General features: G+C 44.7%; 2 protein-coding genes across 2 annotated transcripts in view; one reads left to right on the top strand and one right to left on the bottom strand.

Moving 5' to 3' along the window:
- The window catches only part of FAF2 (Fas associated factor family member 2), a 475675-nt gene that overhangs the window by 9137 nt on the left and 449611 nt on the right, over positions 1-16927 (top strand). The window lies entirely within an intron of this gene.
- The window catches only part of KIAA1191 (KIAA1191 ortholog), a 508491-nt gene that overhangs the window by 145535 nt on the left and 346029 nt on the right, over positions 1-16927 (bottom strand). The window lies entirely within an intron of this gene.

Raw genomic sequence — 16927 nt, 5'->3', positions numbered from 1 at the left:
ATGATGATGATGATGATGATGATGATGATGATACCAGAGAAGTAGCACAGCAGGTAGGACTCTTGCTTTACATGAAGCTATAGCCACCATGACCTGAGTTCAAATGCTGGGCACCACACAAATGTTCCCCAGTCACCACCAGGGGTCACTCCTAAGCAGAGTCAGAAAGAACCTCTGACCTGAAAGAATTTGGGGGGGGGGGGGTTGTAGGGGCGTGTTATTGGGATGAAGCTCAACAGTAGAGTTCACCTAGTGTGTGAGAGGCCTTGGTCACAGGGAAGGGAGGAGAGGGGGGAGGAAGAGGGAAGGAGAAGGGGAGGGTGAGTTATATTAATATGTTCTGGGCTTGGCCAGAATCAGAGGTCGATGATACCTGAAGGAATGAGATTTGGCAAAGATGGAAGGAGGCAGGGAAAGTCTAGAGGTCAGATACAGACACAGGCTTCTTCAATCTTTTCTGCTTAAGACTTCTTTCTGCCCCCAGATACCTATTTGGAGATGGGGGTAGGTTTGGGTTTTGTTTTATTTTATTTTGTTTTGAAGCCACACCTGGCTCTGCACTGAGGTATCGCTCCTGTTGGTACTTAGGGGATCATGAGGGATGCCATGGATTGATCCTAGGAGGGTTGTGTGCAAGGCAAGTGCCCTCCCTGATGTCCTATTGCTCCCCACTAGACTATCTTGCCTGGCTCCTCGAGATCCCTTTTGCTCCAGCCTCAGAACCCAGGACCTAGGCAGCCTGAAACCTGAGACTCCACAGTTCGGTGGAGTTTGAAGTTATCATTTATCAGTGGTCACGGCATGTTCAGCAACTTGGACTAGGCTCAAGTGGGAGATGAAAACCCGTAACTTAAAAGCTAGGGGCCGGAGTGGTAGTACAGCAGTGGGGCATTTGCCTTGCACATGGCTGAGCCAGGACAGACCTGGGTTTGATCCCCGGTATCCCATATGGTCCCCCAAGCCAGGAGTAATTTCTGATTGCATAGCCAGGAGTGACCCCTGAGTGTCACCGAGTTTTGGCCTAAAAGCAAAAATAAATAAATAAATAAATAAATAAATAAATAAATAAATAAAAGCTAGGCACAGGCCAAAATTATAGTACAGGGGAGAGGGCACTTGCCTTACACACAGCAGACCCAGATTCAATCCCCCATGTCCCATATGATCCCAGAGCATGCCAGGAGTAGTTCCTGAGGGAAGAGCCAGGAGTATACCCCTGAGTGCTGCTGGGTGCAACCCAAAAGCTAAAGAAAAATAAGCTAGGTACAACTTTAAACCCCAGAGTTGTTAGGGGCTACAAAACAGCAGGAATTACATAAAATACTAAGCTGGCACATAAAGGTTCTGGCATCTGCAAGTGTTTGCTGTGGCTATCTGTAAGATGACCTACCCCCATGCCCTAGAAGAGCAGACAGAACATTCTAGAAGGGCAAAATCTCCTTGCAGTGAGTGAGAGGAAGAAGACAAGAGCCGGTATATGTGTATGTGTAGGGGGCTGCTGATCTGGTCCTCAGGTTTTGTATTGTTGGGGCCCCACATCCCACACTGCTCAGAGGTTACTCCTGGCTCTCCACTCAGGGCTCACTCGGGGATTGAGCCAGGATGGCTGCCTTCAAGGCAGCACCCTCCAGCTGTACTATCTCCCACCACCTGGATGCACTCTCTATATGTGTGGCTTTGGGGATCTCTCAATGTTCAGGGACCAGAAGCTGGTAGTTGGTGGTTGGCTGGTGGCTCTCAGCGAACTGGCTGGCAGTTCAGTGTGAGGGCCTGAGGATTTGGGGTTTCTCTGGCCCTGCATTGCTAGGAATACTTAAGTCACTCCCGTGATGCTTGGGGACCTTTAGGGCTGCACCTGGGGGTGCTCAGGGGACTGTTCTGTGCCAGGGATAGAATCGGGCTTGGCTCATTCAAGGCCCGAAAATCTCTCTGGCCTGGAGCTTCGCAATTTTCCAAATTTCACTCTCTGCAGTCTCAGCAGTCAAGAGGAGGTACTATTCTCTATGCATCAATGAAATGAATGCCCACCTCTGTTCAAGGTCAAAATCCTGGATTTTAGCCTGGATTCATTCACGTTCCAGGTAGGGATAGGGGCAAAGGGGATGGTGGTCAATATTTGCAAAATCAAGTTCAAACTTCCAACTTCAGGGCTGGAGAGATAAGTTGGGGTAAGGCATTCGCATTGCACCCATGGCATCCATAAAGCCCTCTGAGCACAGAGCTGAGAGTCACCCATGGATGTGGCCTACCCTTCTCCCCCCATAAAAACCCAAACTCACAGACTGGCTCACTCTGTGTCCCCATTCCAATTGTCGCCTGCTCTAACACACTCACTTTCTCATTATCCAAGGTTGGGAGTACGACTTTGTCTGCGACTAACGCACTCACTTTCTCATTTTTCCAAGGTTGGGAGTATGATTTTGTCTAATTTAAGGGGTGGAACTGAATTCTCCACTTTAGGAGCTGCTGACTTTCAGATCAGCTCAGGCTGACTCACCCCCACCCCCCAGATTCGGCCAAGAACTGGGGAGCTACTGAAACTGTCAAGGGGAACTTTGTTTCCTTCATTACCCAGAAAAGGGGAACAGAAAGTCTATTGCAGAGGAATGGGAAGGCTGCACTGCTGCCCCCTTGGCTAGATTCATTTTCTGGAAACCACCTGTCTTGGGACAAGAGGGAATGGAAATTGCACACAGCACCTCTTTCCCAGGGTTCTACTCACAAGAGGAACCAGAAGAGAAGCTTGCTACTCCGTCATGGGGCGTCCCTCAACCTCCCCTCTACACACACACTTTATTTGGTGCCACGAGGGAAACTTAAGGAATGAAATGGTGGTATTCCAATTCCACAGACCACAACTAGTTTTTACAGAGCCACATTCTGAGAGTAAATCACCGCAGACGAACTAGGAAGGGAGAGGATCCTTCCCATGCATGAGCCCCACCAGCCCCAGAAAGTACTCACTTTGGCCTGGTGTGTGCAAGTTAGAAGGTGTCAGTGGAGAGGAAACGAGTAGAGTAAGCCTGGGGGACTTCTTGAAGGAGTAAGAGAGGCACTGAGGCTGGAAAGATGAGGGCCTTCTAGGATATTTAGCAAGCAGAGGCTAAGGCTAAATAGGGGAAGGCAGGAAGACACACCCAGATCCCAAATCACCTTGAAGGTTGTGGCCAGGTTCTGTTCTTAGAAGCCCCCTAAAAGGAGATCAAGAGCTGAGATGGGGATATAGCCACTCTCTGAGTTCCCCTGAAAAGGTGACTTCAGGAGCTCTGAGCAAAGAGGATGTGAGAGAGGAAGTTTGGCACGCAGGTGTCTGTGGGCAGGACAACACAGGGAAGAGAGTGGATGGAGGAAGTCAGTTTCATGAGTCTTGTATGGTTTGCACACACATCCATATTCACACACCCTCACTCACATATACTTACATACATATCCTCATATTCACACACTCTCACATGCATGCTCACACAGACTCACAGACATGCACACACCAAGAAGTAGAATGAACCATAATCTGCATGGGAAAGTTGGACATGAATCTAATGTGAGTTGCATTGTAAAATGTTCCTGGCTTTTTTTTTTTTAACATTCAGTGGGTGCTAGATATTTAGGGGTTAGTTTAAAGCCACATGCAGCAATGCTCTTCCTGGTTCAGTACTGAGGATAACTGGTGGTGATGGGGACTATATGTTATGCTGGGGATGAAGGCAGAACCAGGCAAGGAAAATTTCCTAATGCAGGTCCTTCCTCTTCAGATCCGTGCTAGATATTTTGGGGAAAAGTTTGGGGAAAAGGCTCTTTTACTCTTCAACTTGCTCAGCTGTACTAAGAGGCCTACTGAATCCCAAAACAGCGAATCCCCCACCCCCATGTTTCCAACACCATGCACCAAACCTCTCCTACTATATAGGCAAATGGCAATAAAAGATATTGGGTTTATGGATGGATTAATGGATAAAAGAATGAAAATGAAAGAATGGCTGAATGAATGAGTGAGTGATGAATACAGATGGACAAGAAGGTGGATAGATGAATGACCAAATGATGGATAGGCTGGTGGAGGGTGGACAGATGAATGGATGGGATAGATAATGAATGACTGTGTGAATCAATTAATGGTGGGTGGATGGATGGGTGAATGGATGGGTGAATAGATGGATGGATAGATAGAATGGTTGTCTGGATGTGTAAATGGATGGATAGGTGTATGGTTAGATGAATAAATGAAAGAATGGATGGATGGATGGATGAATAGATAGTAAATGATGGATGGCAGGATGGGTGGATCAATGGAGGGATAGATGGGTGAAGGAGTGGTGGCTGAATAGAAGGAGCATTGGGAAGGTGGCTAGGTGATGGGTGTGTCGATGGGATAAACAAATGATTGGGTAGAAGGGGTGAAAAAGGGGCTGGAACAATAGCACAGCAGTAGGGCATTTGCCTTGCATGCAGCCTGCCCAGAACTGACCTAGGTTCAATCCCTGGCATCCCATATCGTGCCTGCCAGGAACAATATTTGAGCATATGAGCACAGCTAGGTGTGATCCAAAAACAAAAACAACAACAACAACAAAAATAAATAAAAGAAGGAGGGATGGAGAGAAGTCTCTGCTGGAGGCCACAGAGCCAGAGTGAAAACAAAAGGCTGCAGGCACCAGCAGTAAGATCCATTCAAAGGACAGAGAGAGCACTTCTAGTGGAAAACAGTGATGGGTTCCTGAGAGTTGAGGCAATAGAGCTGGGCCTTCAGGGAAGTAGCTGGAGTGAGGAGGGAGATGGCCAAAGCAGGAGAGACACGTGCTGTTCAGTGCCTGCATGCAGTCAGGGAAACAAAGGCAAGAAGGATGAATCAAACCTGACAGCCCATCAGACAGGTGGAAGGTTGGTCAGTGACAGCACAGTGGGGAGGGCATTTGCCTTGCATGCACCCACCCAGGTACAATCCTTGGAACCCCATATGGTCCCCCAAGCACCACCAGGATGATCCCTGAGTGCAGAGCCAAGAGGAATATCTGAGCACCACAAGGTGTGGCCAAAAAACAAGAACTGAAAAGATAGATGGGATGTACAGCACTCTTCCCCTGTACTGAATCTGAATGTGAATGTGCTCAGGGCTTACTCCTGGCTTTGTGCTCCAGAATCACACCTGGCAGGACTCAAGGGACCATATGGGGTGCTAGTAATCAAACCCAGGTCTGGTACATGCAAAGCAAATGCACTATCTGCTGTAACATCACTCCAGTCACCCTCAGTCCCATTTTTTTTTAAACCACAAAGCTATGTTTGGTTCCATTTGGGGCCAGCTTTAACTAGGTTTTGTTAATGTTCATCATTCATTCCAGAGATACAAAGAACATCATAGTTCTCACTGGAAACTAGTAAGTTACCAGTAAATTGCACTCTATTTTGTTTGTTTATTTTTATTTACTAACTTATTTATTTTTTACCATACCTCGTGGTGCTCAGGGGTTACTCCTAGCTCTGCATTCAGGGATCACTCCTGGAAGGGTACGGGGACCACATGGGAAGCCAGGGATTGAACTCATGTTAGCCACATTGAAGGGCAAGCACCTTAGTACTGTCTTATCTCTTGATCCTAACATTCCACTTTATAACACAAATATAAAAGCCAAAGCAAAAGTAAGAAAGTCCCAGGTACAATCCCCTACACTGCATATGGTTTGCTCAGCTGTGGTCTCTAGCATTGCACCACACACACACACACACACACACACACACACACACACACACACACAGCAGAAATTGGCTTGATTTGTGTTCAGAACAGTTTTTTCAAAGCAAGGTACTTTAAGAAGGTAAAGAATATTTTCAAAATATTTGTTCATTTTTCCACTGAATGAAATAGCAAACATATACATGTGTATATTAGAAAAAATTATCTGTTGCTGTGCGGTGGGCTGTGACTTTTATTGTTGATGGTGACTTCTGCACTTTGAAACAGGTTTCCTTAGATTTGGAGTCATACCTGGTGTTGTTCAGGGCTTATTCCTGGCTCTGTGCTCAGGGCATCCTGTGTGCTGTCAGGAATGGAACATAGGTCAGTTATTTGCCAGGCAAGTGCCTTACCCACTGCCTTATTTCTCCAGTCCCCAAAGTGTTTCTTTCTTTGAAAAATCCATGAAAAAGGGACTCTCTGCTTTGCTGTTTATCATTGAGCCCCTAGTTCCTGGTACAGCATCTGGCACAGGGTTAAGTCTGAAGGAAATACCTCAGGGAATGGGGAGCAGCAAAATAGAAAACCAAAGCAGAGGGAAGGAAAAGAAGGCAGAAAGGAAGAAGGAGGAAATGAAGGAAGAATAAACTGATTCTCTGAGACTGATCTGCAGTGACCTGAAGCCCCCCAGGGGGGACCCGGCCAGCAGGAATTAGCTGGGAAGGCTTCTCAGACGACTGCACTCCTATTTTGCTGAGTAGAAGAACAACCACACTGTAAAAAATCTGAGAGAGGTTAATAATAAAGACCCAAGGCAGCGTCTCACTGGTCAAGGGTGTCTTTATTGGCTACAGTTCCTTCTTAAATAGTGAAGGAGAAAAGGGGCAGTACAAAGGTGATGTCAATCATACTTTTGGCGCGAAGGCTCATAAGGAAGTGGGCAGTGGGCTAGGGGCTGGATGACCTTTAAGCTATACTGAACGTGCTGTTTCAATGGAAACTTCTAGTGTCCTTCTAGCTGCATTCCTAATTGCTTGACTATCAGGAAATGGTGCAATATGTGCTTGCCTAAGTGATCTTGAACAGACAATATAGCATATACTTATTGATAACAGCCTAAATTACTCCGGAATGTGGTCTTAAGGAATGGGGCCTAGTTTCTGATAACTGGACCAGGCGGTTTTTTCTCTCCTCCGGGCTTATAGCTAAATTAAGTCCTGCAGCTACATTCTTTTCTCTTAGCTCAGAGATTTACAGCAAGACTGCATATTGCTTTTAGGTGAAAAGCTGGGCTATGGCAGAGAGAACAGCAAAATGTCCTCAAACAAGTCAGTCCCCAACATCTCCCCCTTTCTCTTCTAATAAAAGAAGGAAAGTCGTGAGCGGGTGGAAGAACCGTGTCTTAGGCATACAAGGTTTGACCAGGTCGGACACGGCCAAAGCCGCATTTAAAAGGTGGCTACAAACGCCGTGGGTGTGCGCAGAGATCCGAATTATACGTTGTAGCCTTTTAGGGCCGTGCCCTAACTGGGACCTTGCTAATCCCGTCGTAGGTGTCTCCACAGCCGAGAGCACAAGTGCCGGAGCGAGCTCCGTCTGTTAGCTATGCGCTCTATCTCCTGGAAACTTAGTGGCTGGATAGGCGGCTTGGTGACTAGAGCCAAGTTTTCACAGGAGTCACGCGGGGTTAGACGCTGGTAGTTAACCTGAATAGAGGTTTTTGCCTTTTCATCTACCTGGTTATTAATAAAGGCAGTAATTTTGCGGAAAATCCATGGGCCAAGAGAAAAGAGCAGCATGAGGCTAATAAGAGGGCCCACAACGGTGGACAAGATTGTGTGGAACCAAGGGGAAGAGAAAAACCAATCCTGGTACCAACCTTGTTCTTCATCGAAATGTTTTTCAAAATCTTTTATACCATCACCAATGTGTTGAACGCTATCTCTAACTAAACCTGTTTTGTCTTTAAAAATACAACATTGTTCCTTAAGGGCTACACAGACTCCCCCTTTCTTCAAAAAAAAAAGGAAACCAAATTAAGGCATGGTGGTTTTGCTGCACTATCTTTGCTAGGGATTTAACAATGTGCTTTAAGTGTTGTAAACTTAGTTTAAGTTTGTAAACATTATTAACAACAGTTATACTTAAGGCATTGACAGATTTTAGAGTATGAACCAATGAATAAATTATTGTGCTTACAGCGGTAGCACCCAGGCCTATGATTAAGGCTAGGGTGAGAGCAGGTTTGACAGGTAAGTTAGGCATTAAAACAATGAAAACACAGTAGTTTTAGGACTGAAAAAACAAATGTGAAACAATGTGGGGAGATAAACCAGTGAAACAGGCAAGAAACGTTAAATTGGGGGCAATTATGAACTAAAAGGAGGAATTAATGACAAGAATTTGATTACAATTTTCAATAGGGGGAATCATATTGGGTACCAAAAGGCAAAGTATAAGTTTCACCATCTGTTCCAAGGTGATGCTGAAGTAAGGCTTGGGGCTGGATTGCAGAGCGAAGGGGTCAGAGACAGGCAGGAGGTTGCCAAAGCAGGCAGGGTCGGTGATGGTGGAGGCGTTGACCAGCTGTAGGATGAGGTTTGAGGTGGGTGAATAGCAGGTACCGAAGGCGTTTGCATCTGGGCGGAGGGCGGAAGCGTTGATCATGACAAGGATGAGCTGAGAAGAGGAGGGGGGGTCCCGAGGACAGCATGGGCTGGAAGGGTGGGGAAGCCGGCAGAGTCCTGAAGAGCTCAGGGCATGGGAGAGGTTGAGCTGACATAGCCAGTGTGTCCTGGGGAATGGGTGAATGGGCCAGGTTGTGGCAAAATTGATTGGGGGTGGCTCACTCTTCCTTAGCACCCATGGTGAGGGCACAAAGGGCTACTTCCAGGATGGGTTAGGGGATGCGTGGGAGGGGTTTGGCTATGTATGCGGCACCATAAAAGGGGAAGGGAAGGAACCAGAGGTGTTGCCATTGTCTTGCAAGGGAGTGAAGTGGAGCAAACAAATTAATGAAGCCTTGGTTCGAAGGGGGTGGTTGGTGGCAGCCAGGCAGAGTACCAATTTCAGCATTTTCTTTAGGCAGAGTCAGTTAGAAACAGGTTCGCAGTAATGGCAGCTAGCAGGTGGGGTGGCAGGCTTTTTTGAAGTGAATGAGGACAGGACTGCAGGAAGCTGTAGGAGGTCTATAAGAAAACAACTTGGCAGGAGGTAAAATGATTATTTTTGAATGCCACAGGAATGCCTTCTGACTTTTGCCAGACTTTAGCACTTTTAAAAAATCTTATAATTAATGATAGCCAATTGTTCAAAAGCCTTTAAACTGAACTTAAATGATTTTTTTTTTTTTTTTTTTTTTTTTTTTAAACTTCTTAGTTATTATTTTAAAGCTAGATGCTTCTTTTTCTAGCCACATTTGGCCTTATAGTATTGGCCTTAACTACACACAGCAGAAAAACTGGGGATTGCAAAGTCCAGAAATTCTCCAGGAAAAAGTTATTCCTGATGGCCATTTGAGAAATTTTTGGGGTTTACCATCCCCTACCTTTTTTGCCATGCTGATAGAACAAAGCTAGCTGAGCACAGGATTTTTGGCAGGATTTCACAGTTTATAGATGACGAGACTAAGCCAGGTAAAAAATTAATTGAAATTTTAAAAATGGATAAGGCTTTAAAAATTGTATTTATATGAAATGCAAAAATAACAAATAGACAGACAGAACAAACACGAAACACAACATTGTGGCCACTTTCACGCATAACACACACACATGAACAGACAAGAGGACTTATTCAAAATTTGCATTGGAAAAATTGACAAGCGCTTTTAAATATTTAGCCGGCATGTTTGTAAAAAAATTGTTAACGTAGCTGGAGTGGAACTGCTGAAAATAAATTTTAAGGTTTAGCTTTAACACAAAACATTTTAAAAACAACATGAAATTGAAAACATGAAGTAAAATGTTAGCAGTTTAAAAAATGAGCACTGTAGAAGGAGTTTTCACTTTGAAGTATGATATCATTTGCTGTAAAGGAACAGGTTTGTTATAAATTGGTTTTACAGTAGAATAGTAAGACAGCTGTAATAAAGTGTTAAAATTTTTATGATTAAACACAAGAGCATGAACTATGATTATTAAAGGTATAAAAAACTGACTTTAAAAAACAACTGTTTTTACTTTGAAGACTTAAAGTGAATAATTTGTAAAAAATATTAGATACCAAATTGACAAAATGTTTAGACATTATAAAATATAGTTAAAGACATTTGATGCATTTACACACCTAGAGCTTAAGACCAAAATTATTTTTAATACTTGTTAATTTGCTTATAAAATTTAGTTACTTTTATGATACTAATTAACAATATTATTTTAAAAAGGGCTAACCACAACATGAACAGAGACAACTTAAGATTAAACTTGGAAAATGCAAAATTATTTGTACTTACCTTTGAGTTTAAAATTAAGCTTGAAATTAAGAAAAGAAATAAAGCTACTTAAGGTTTAAGTTTATGAACAATAATTTATGAACAAATTTATTTAACTAGTTATTATATTGTTTTTGTTATTGAAATGGCTTTTATGCCACTATTTGAACTGCCTAACCACTTTTAAGGTTTAGATTATTTGGTTTAAGTTTTTCAAATGGCAATGCTATTTTGCTATATTTATATGCATTCAAAAGAGCTTAGGCTTAGCTTAGAGTTTTGGAATGTTTATACATTATTGTTAAGGAAAGCTGACCAACTTATTTTGCTCACTTGTATTATTTTAGTTCTTAAAAAATTAACTTTCTAAACATGTGCAGTAATTTTAACAAAGGAGTTTTGCTTTTTTTCCCAATGCAGAGGTTCTTAAAAACAAAGTTAAAAATGTTACAAAATGTTATTTAACTATTAGATTTGAATGGCAAACATGGGAAGGAAAGAGCAATTAAAAAGACAAAATATAAGAAATATTTAAATGCAGATTAAGGAGCCTAAGCTACTAAAAAATGCCCATGACATGAACTATTTTACAAACTTCATATACTTTTAAGATTAAAAATAATTTTAAAAAAGACTTAAATTTTAATATTTGTGTGTTTGTTTAAGTTTTAAAGCACGAAAAGGTTTTTTGTTTACTGATAATTTGTTATTACAAGTAACAGAATTATGACCTTACTTTAAAATTTTTGAGAGGCATGAACAAGGGTGTTTATTGCTGTTATTTTCCTGTTGCTGTGACACAGACTTTGGAGAGTGACTCAGGCACAGAGCTGCTGACAAGCTAGGGTTTGGAAAATGTACACTGCGCCTTTAAAAGCTTAGAGGCCGAGCTTACAGCGCAGGGAAGAGAGAAAAAAAAAAACGGCGGGCCTTTTTTTTTTGTTTTTTTTTTTTTTTTTTTTTTTTTTTTGCATTTTAGCTACATAGAAACTTAGTTTTAAAAACAGGTACGTCACCTTTGCGTAGGTTAAACTTATTATGACATTTTGTAACACATTTAAGACTTTTTAATTTTACCAACTGTGGCCTTTATACTTAGAAAAACATTTCAACTTAGGCATCCCAACTCAGGAAAAAGGAACAGTTGTAGCACCAGAGAGACAATTATAAAAGCCTGAGGGAAGATAGGCATTTGTATTGTAAGGGAGGTTTTCGCCCTGCTTGCTAAAATTGCTGAAGCGGCCGCATGGCCAGGATGGCGGGGGGGGGGGGGGGGGGGGGGGGGTAGCAAAAGTTTGTTGTCACGTGTGGAACCGGGTTTAAGCTGGGATTTGGAAAATGGGCGCTGTCCCTTTAAGGTGAAGCCAGCGATGAGCTCAGAGATTAGAATCTGTGCTTGCTTGCTGGAAGGAAAGATTTTACTGCGGAGAAAAAGTTAACTTTGCAAGAGTTCAGCTTTTCAGCGGGGGAGACAGCGCCGCCCCCAATAGATTTCAATCAGGAGAGCGTGTAAGGGGCTGGGGTCACACGGCTTGAAACAGCTGTGAGGCTTTTCCAATTAAAGGCTTTGTATTGTTGCAATTGCTGGTTAAGGAGGGGAGTTGGTGGAACAGGGACGGAGCTGAAGCTAGGGAAGTGAAGGGCTGTTTAGGATTTTGCACAGAGGGTGCAGCGGCAGAAGTAAAGATGAAGGGTCAGAAGAGGAAGGAAACTGAGAGACAGAGTTAGAGCGAGAGGGAGCCCAGGAACACTAGATTTCTGGCAAACATCATGAACAAACATTAAAAAATTACAAATATCTTTTTTGGTAACCTCTATATGTCTGGCTTTCAACTCAGACTGTATATATTTAATGAATTTAAGTTCAGTACTCAAAGAATTACCCATGGTAGCGTCTCCTATGGGCTAAACCCCAAAAGCCAATCAGGGGCGGCGATCAGAACGACTGGAAAACTGCAGTTTAAATATTTTGATTAAGGCTAACTCGTTTCAACGCTTACCCTGATGAGGTAATTTCCGCGATTTACGAAGGAGCTCTAGACTCGCCGACCTGTAGTCGTTCGGAGTGTGGCGGTGATCTTCGAGCCCAGCGTTGGGCGCCAAAATGCAGTGACCTGAAGCCCCCCAGGGGGGACCCGGCCAGCAGGAATTAGCTGGGAAGGCTTCTCAGACGACTGCACTCCTATTTTGCTGAGTAGAAGAACAACCACACTGTAAAAAATCTGAGAGAGGTTAATAATAAAGACCCAAGGCAGCGTCTCACTGGTCAAGGGTGTCTTTATTGGCTACAGTTCCTTCTTAAATAGTGAAGGAGAAAAGGGGCAGTACAAAGGTGATGTCAATCATACTTTTGGCGCGAAGGCTCATAAGGAAGTGGGCAGTGGGCTAGGGGCTGGATGACCTTTAAGCTATACTGAACGTGCTGTTTCAATGGAAACTTCTAGTGTCCTTCTAGCTGCATTCCTAATTGCTTGACTATCAGGAAATGGTGCAATATGTGCTTGCCTAAGTGATCTTGAACAGACAATATAGCATATACTTATTGATAACAGCCTAAATTACTCCGGAATGTGGTCTTAAGGAATGGGGCCTAGTTTCTGATAACTGGACCAGGCGGTTTTTTCTCTCCTCCGGGCTTATAGCTAAATTAAGTCCTGCAGCTACATTCTTTTCTCTTAGCTCAGAGATTTACAGCAAGACTGCATATTGCTTTTAGGTGAAAAGCTGGGCTATGGCAGAGAGAACAGCAAAATGTCCTCAAACAAGTCAGTCCCCAACACTGATCCACTTGGATATGGAGACCTCCACACATGCCCTCAAGCATCATGCCGGTGCCCAAATACTCAGAGCTGGCTGTAGAAATCTCGGGAACTTGTAATCAGCTGCTGAGATTCTCCACTGAGATACCCTGAATGCGACCCCCTCCAAAGATAATGAAGTGAGACCGTGTGAGGCATGTTGTTTGGTCTATTTGTGTAATGAAAAGATCTTCTAAAAATAATTCCCTAAGGCCCAGCTCGCAAAGCTGGCTGGCTGGAGCCAGCTGGAGTGGCAGAAGGTGACCAGGAAAGAGCTCAATCTCTGTCCCAGCTCCACGCCTGATCCCAGCAAAGTGATGCTTCTCTTAGTAGCCAGGCTTTCGAGCCCTTCCGGGGGAGAGAGGCCTCATTTCTCTCACGGGGAGATTAGCATGCTTCTGTGCGCCTTCCGCTGTCGACTTGATGTTTGCACGCTCCCCCGATCTGGGAGAGTGCCAGCTGGCTGCTCCCTGGAAAACCAGGATCCGCTGGCATGAAAGACTCAGGAATCAGCAGACTCTAAGCTGCTGGTCCAGCCACTGGGAACAGGAGGGAGAGATTGCCAAAAGGAGGGAGGCACTAAGGTTTAAGCCAGAAGCACTGGGCATAGAGTTGTCTTTTGAAGAGACTTTTGCAGTATGGGAGGGAAAGCAAGGAGGAGGTTGGATGAATGGATGGATGGATGGATGGATGGATGGATGGATGGATGGATGGATGGATGGATGGATGATTGGATGGATGGATGATTGGATGGGTAGGTGGGTAGATGGAAGGGTGAATTGAAGGATGAACAGACAGTTGGATGAGTGGGTGGATGGGTGTACAGACAGGAAGAATTATGGTAGATGGGAGAAAGAAAGGATGGATAGAGGAGAGAAAGATGGTGGAAGACAAACTGAGTAGAAGGGAGGATGAATGAGAGTGAAAGTATGGGTCGAGGGGGGAAAGGAACGATGGATGGGAAAAGGTAGGATAAAACTATGAATGATGGGAAGAATGAAGGCTGAATGGAAGGATGGCTGGATGGATCCTTAGAAGAATGGGTGGGAAGGATGAATCAGAGAGGATGATGAGAGGAAGGGCAGGTGGAAAGATGAATGAAGGGAAAGAAGAGTGGATGGTGAGTGGAAGGAAGGATGGAAAGAAGGAGGATAAACAAGTGGAAGAATAAATGGATGAGAAAATTGATAGAGGGAAGGAAAAAGGAACGAAAGCATGAATGAAGTGGAAATCACCCTAATTTCCCTGACAAGGAAAGTCTAGAACGTGGCCAGCCACTCCCATGGGCAATAATGCAGCTTCTAGAAAGACCAGAGTCATAGCACAGCAGGTAGAACATTTGTCCTGCATGCAGCCAACCAGGTTCAAACCCTGGCATCCCATATGATCCCTGAATCTGCCAGGAGTGGTTCCTGAGCCAAGAGTAACCCTTGAGCACTGCCAAGTGTGGCCAAAAAATGAACAAAAAAAGGAAAATAGAAAGTCCCAGTGCTCTGGACCAGGTGGTGTCCGTATGACCATGTGGGCTGCTAAGAAAAGATGTTCAGAAACCTTTAGAGTGGGGCAGCTGACTGGTCCATTTGGCCAACAATGGCCTAGATCTGCCTGGGTGTGTGTGAGTCCACAGCCCATTAGCTTAGAAAGACTTTGATATGGGGGCCGGGTGGTGGCGCTAAAGGTAAGGTGCCTGCCTTGCCTGCGCTAGCCTTGGACGGACCTCGGTTCGATCCCCCGGTGTCCCATATGGTCCCCCAAGCCAGGAGCAACTTCTGAGCGCATAGCCAGGAGTAACCCCTGAGCGTTACCAGGTGTGGCCCAAAAACCAAAAAATAAAAAAAGAAAGACTTTGACATTTGTTTTAGTAGTTTGGAAATTATTTTACATATTTTGGTAATGCCATGGGTCAAACCTAAGACCTTACCCACACCAGGCAAGGATTGTACCAATAAGCCACCCTCCTGGGCCTGGAAATTATTGTAAAGACTTGGAGAGCATCAAAATAACATCACAATAAAAGGTGAAAATGACATTCAATTCACAACATTGGGTCCCTAAGGGACGGCTGTCCAGAGCTACTCAAGGAACAATTCTGGTGGTTCTCAGAGGACCCTATATGGTGCTGGGGACTGAACTAAGGTCAGCTGCATGCCAGGAAAGCTCCTTCCCCACTGTTCTATTTCTCCACCCCACCCTCCAAGAGGAGTGTTACTTGTACCCTGGACTTGTTCATTTTTTATCCCCTGATTTTTAGATCTGACCCAGTGATGCTCAGGGATTACCCCGGGCTTTGCACTTAGTAATCACTCTGGGTGATGTTCAGGGAACCCTCTGGGATGCCAGGGATCAAACCTGGGTCAGCCATGTGCAAAGCAAGCACCCTCCCTACTGTAGTACTACTCTGCCCCTTGAACTGCTCATTCCTTTGTCTGCAGCCTATGTAGGTGCTGGGTCACCACCTGAAAGGGTCACTGCTACAGAGCAGAAACTATTCACTCTCTGGTGCTTGGAAGCAAAGGATGTTTTGTTTAAAGAAAAAAAAAAGATGGAACACAGCAGATTTGGCCTTTTCCTTGCACAGAGATGACCAAGGTTTGATCCTGAGCACCACCAGAAGTGATCCCTGAGCACAGAGCCAGGAGTAAACCCTGAGCACCTCCAGATGTGGCCCCAAAACAAAACCAAACAGAGAAGGACAGCATCAAGCATGCTATTGTCAGTGTTTTGTAAGTGCAAACACATACTGTTCACTGGAGTTTCATTCATTTCCTCATCCGTTCATCAGCATTCACGCAGACCATAACCAGTGAGGGTTCGAGTGAGGAACAAGCAGAGCTTTACCTTGTGTTGACCTCTCTCAATCTTTCTTGAACCTTATAGGCTCTAAGTCCTTGAAATCAGAGTCACGTGTGAGCCTATGGAGGTCCCACACTAGGTACTCTGCCTTTTTCCTTCTCCAATGTGGTGCCCTTATGGTGTCTGTCCCAGGCAAAAAGAAGGATGTAGGGATCAGAGAGATAGTATAGTGGGCAAGGTCTTTGCCATGTATGAAGCCCTTAGGTTGGATCTTAGAGTGCAGAGTCAGGAGTAACTCCTGAGCTCTGCGGGTGTGACTCAAAAACAAAACTCCCCACTAAATAAAAAGAGTGACTCAGCTGGACCCGAACCTCTCGGGAATGTCTAGGTCTAAAAGGACTTTTCCAAGGCTGAAGCCATAGTATAGTGGGGAGGGCATTTGCCTTGTATCTGGCCAATCCAGGTTTGATCTCCAGCATCCCATATGGTCCCCTGAGCACCACCAAGAGTGAGAAGAGGTAGAAGTAAGTCCTGAATACCACCAGGTTTGACCCCAAACCAAATAAAATGCAAATTTGAAAGAATTGTTCTGGGCCGAGAGAGCTAGCGCAGGAAACAAGGCACTTGACTTGCCTATGGTGGGCACTGCATAGGGTTGCCCTAGCCCCAAGCACCTGCAGGGGTCACTCCTGAGCACTGAGCTAGAAGTAGCCCCTGAGTAACTCCAGGGATGATCCCCCAAAATCAATAATTAAAGAAGGGGTAAAGCTTCAAGCCTAACTTGCGCAAACCCCCAAGTTTAATTCCCAGCAGAGGATTTGACACTGAGAGAGGACCAAGAAAGAGAGAAAGGGGGTTCCATTGATAGTCCTGCATAGGTTCCCCTAGGCTCCACTAGTAGTAATCCCTGAGTGCAGAGCCGGGAGTCAACCCTGAGTCTCACTGGGTGTCACCCTTCCCCCACAATCTAATAAATAAAAAGGGAAGAAATCCAAGGACTTGCCTAGAAATATTGCTTACTTGCCATCTGATTTTCAAGAGCTCACTCTAGGACCTTTACACTTCCAGCTCCGACACCCCAATGAGCCTCGTGGGAACAGCAGGGGATGCCGGGGGTGGCTAGTGCCCCCTTTCTGCCATGAAGAAAAACTGTACCTAGAAAGCCCCAGGACTGCCATCCGTGGCTGCAAAGGATTGCCCACAGTGACCCACGGTGACTCCCTGAACTTCACG

Source organism: Suncus etruscus, chromosome 6 (assembly GCF_024139225.1).
Source record: "Suncus etruscus isolate mSunEtr1 chromosome 6, mSunEtr1.pri.cur, whole genome shotgun sequence".
Taxonomy (NCBI): Eukaryota; Metazoa; Chordata; class Mammalia; order Eulipotyphla; family Soricidae; genus Suncus; species Suncus etruscus.
This window is presented reverse-complemented; position numbering and strand designations above follow the sequence as displayed.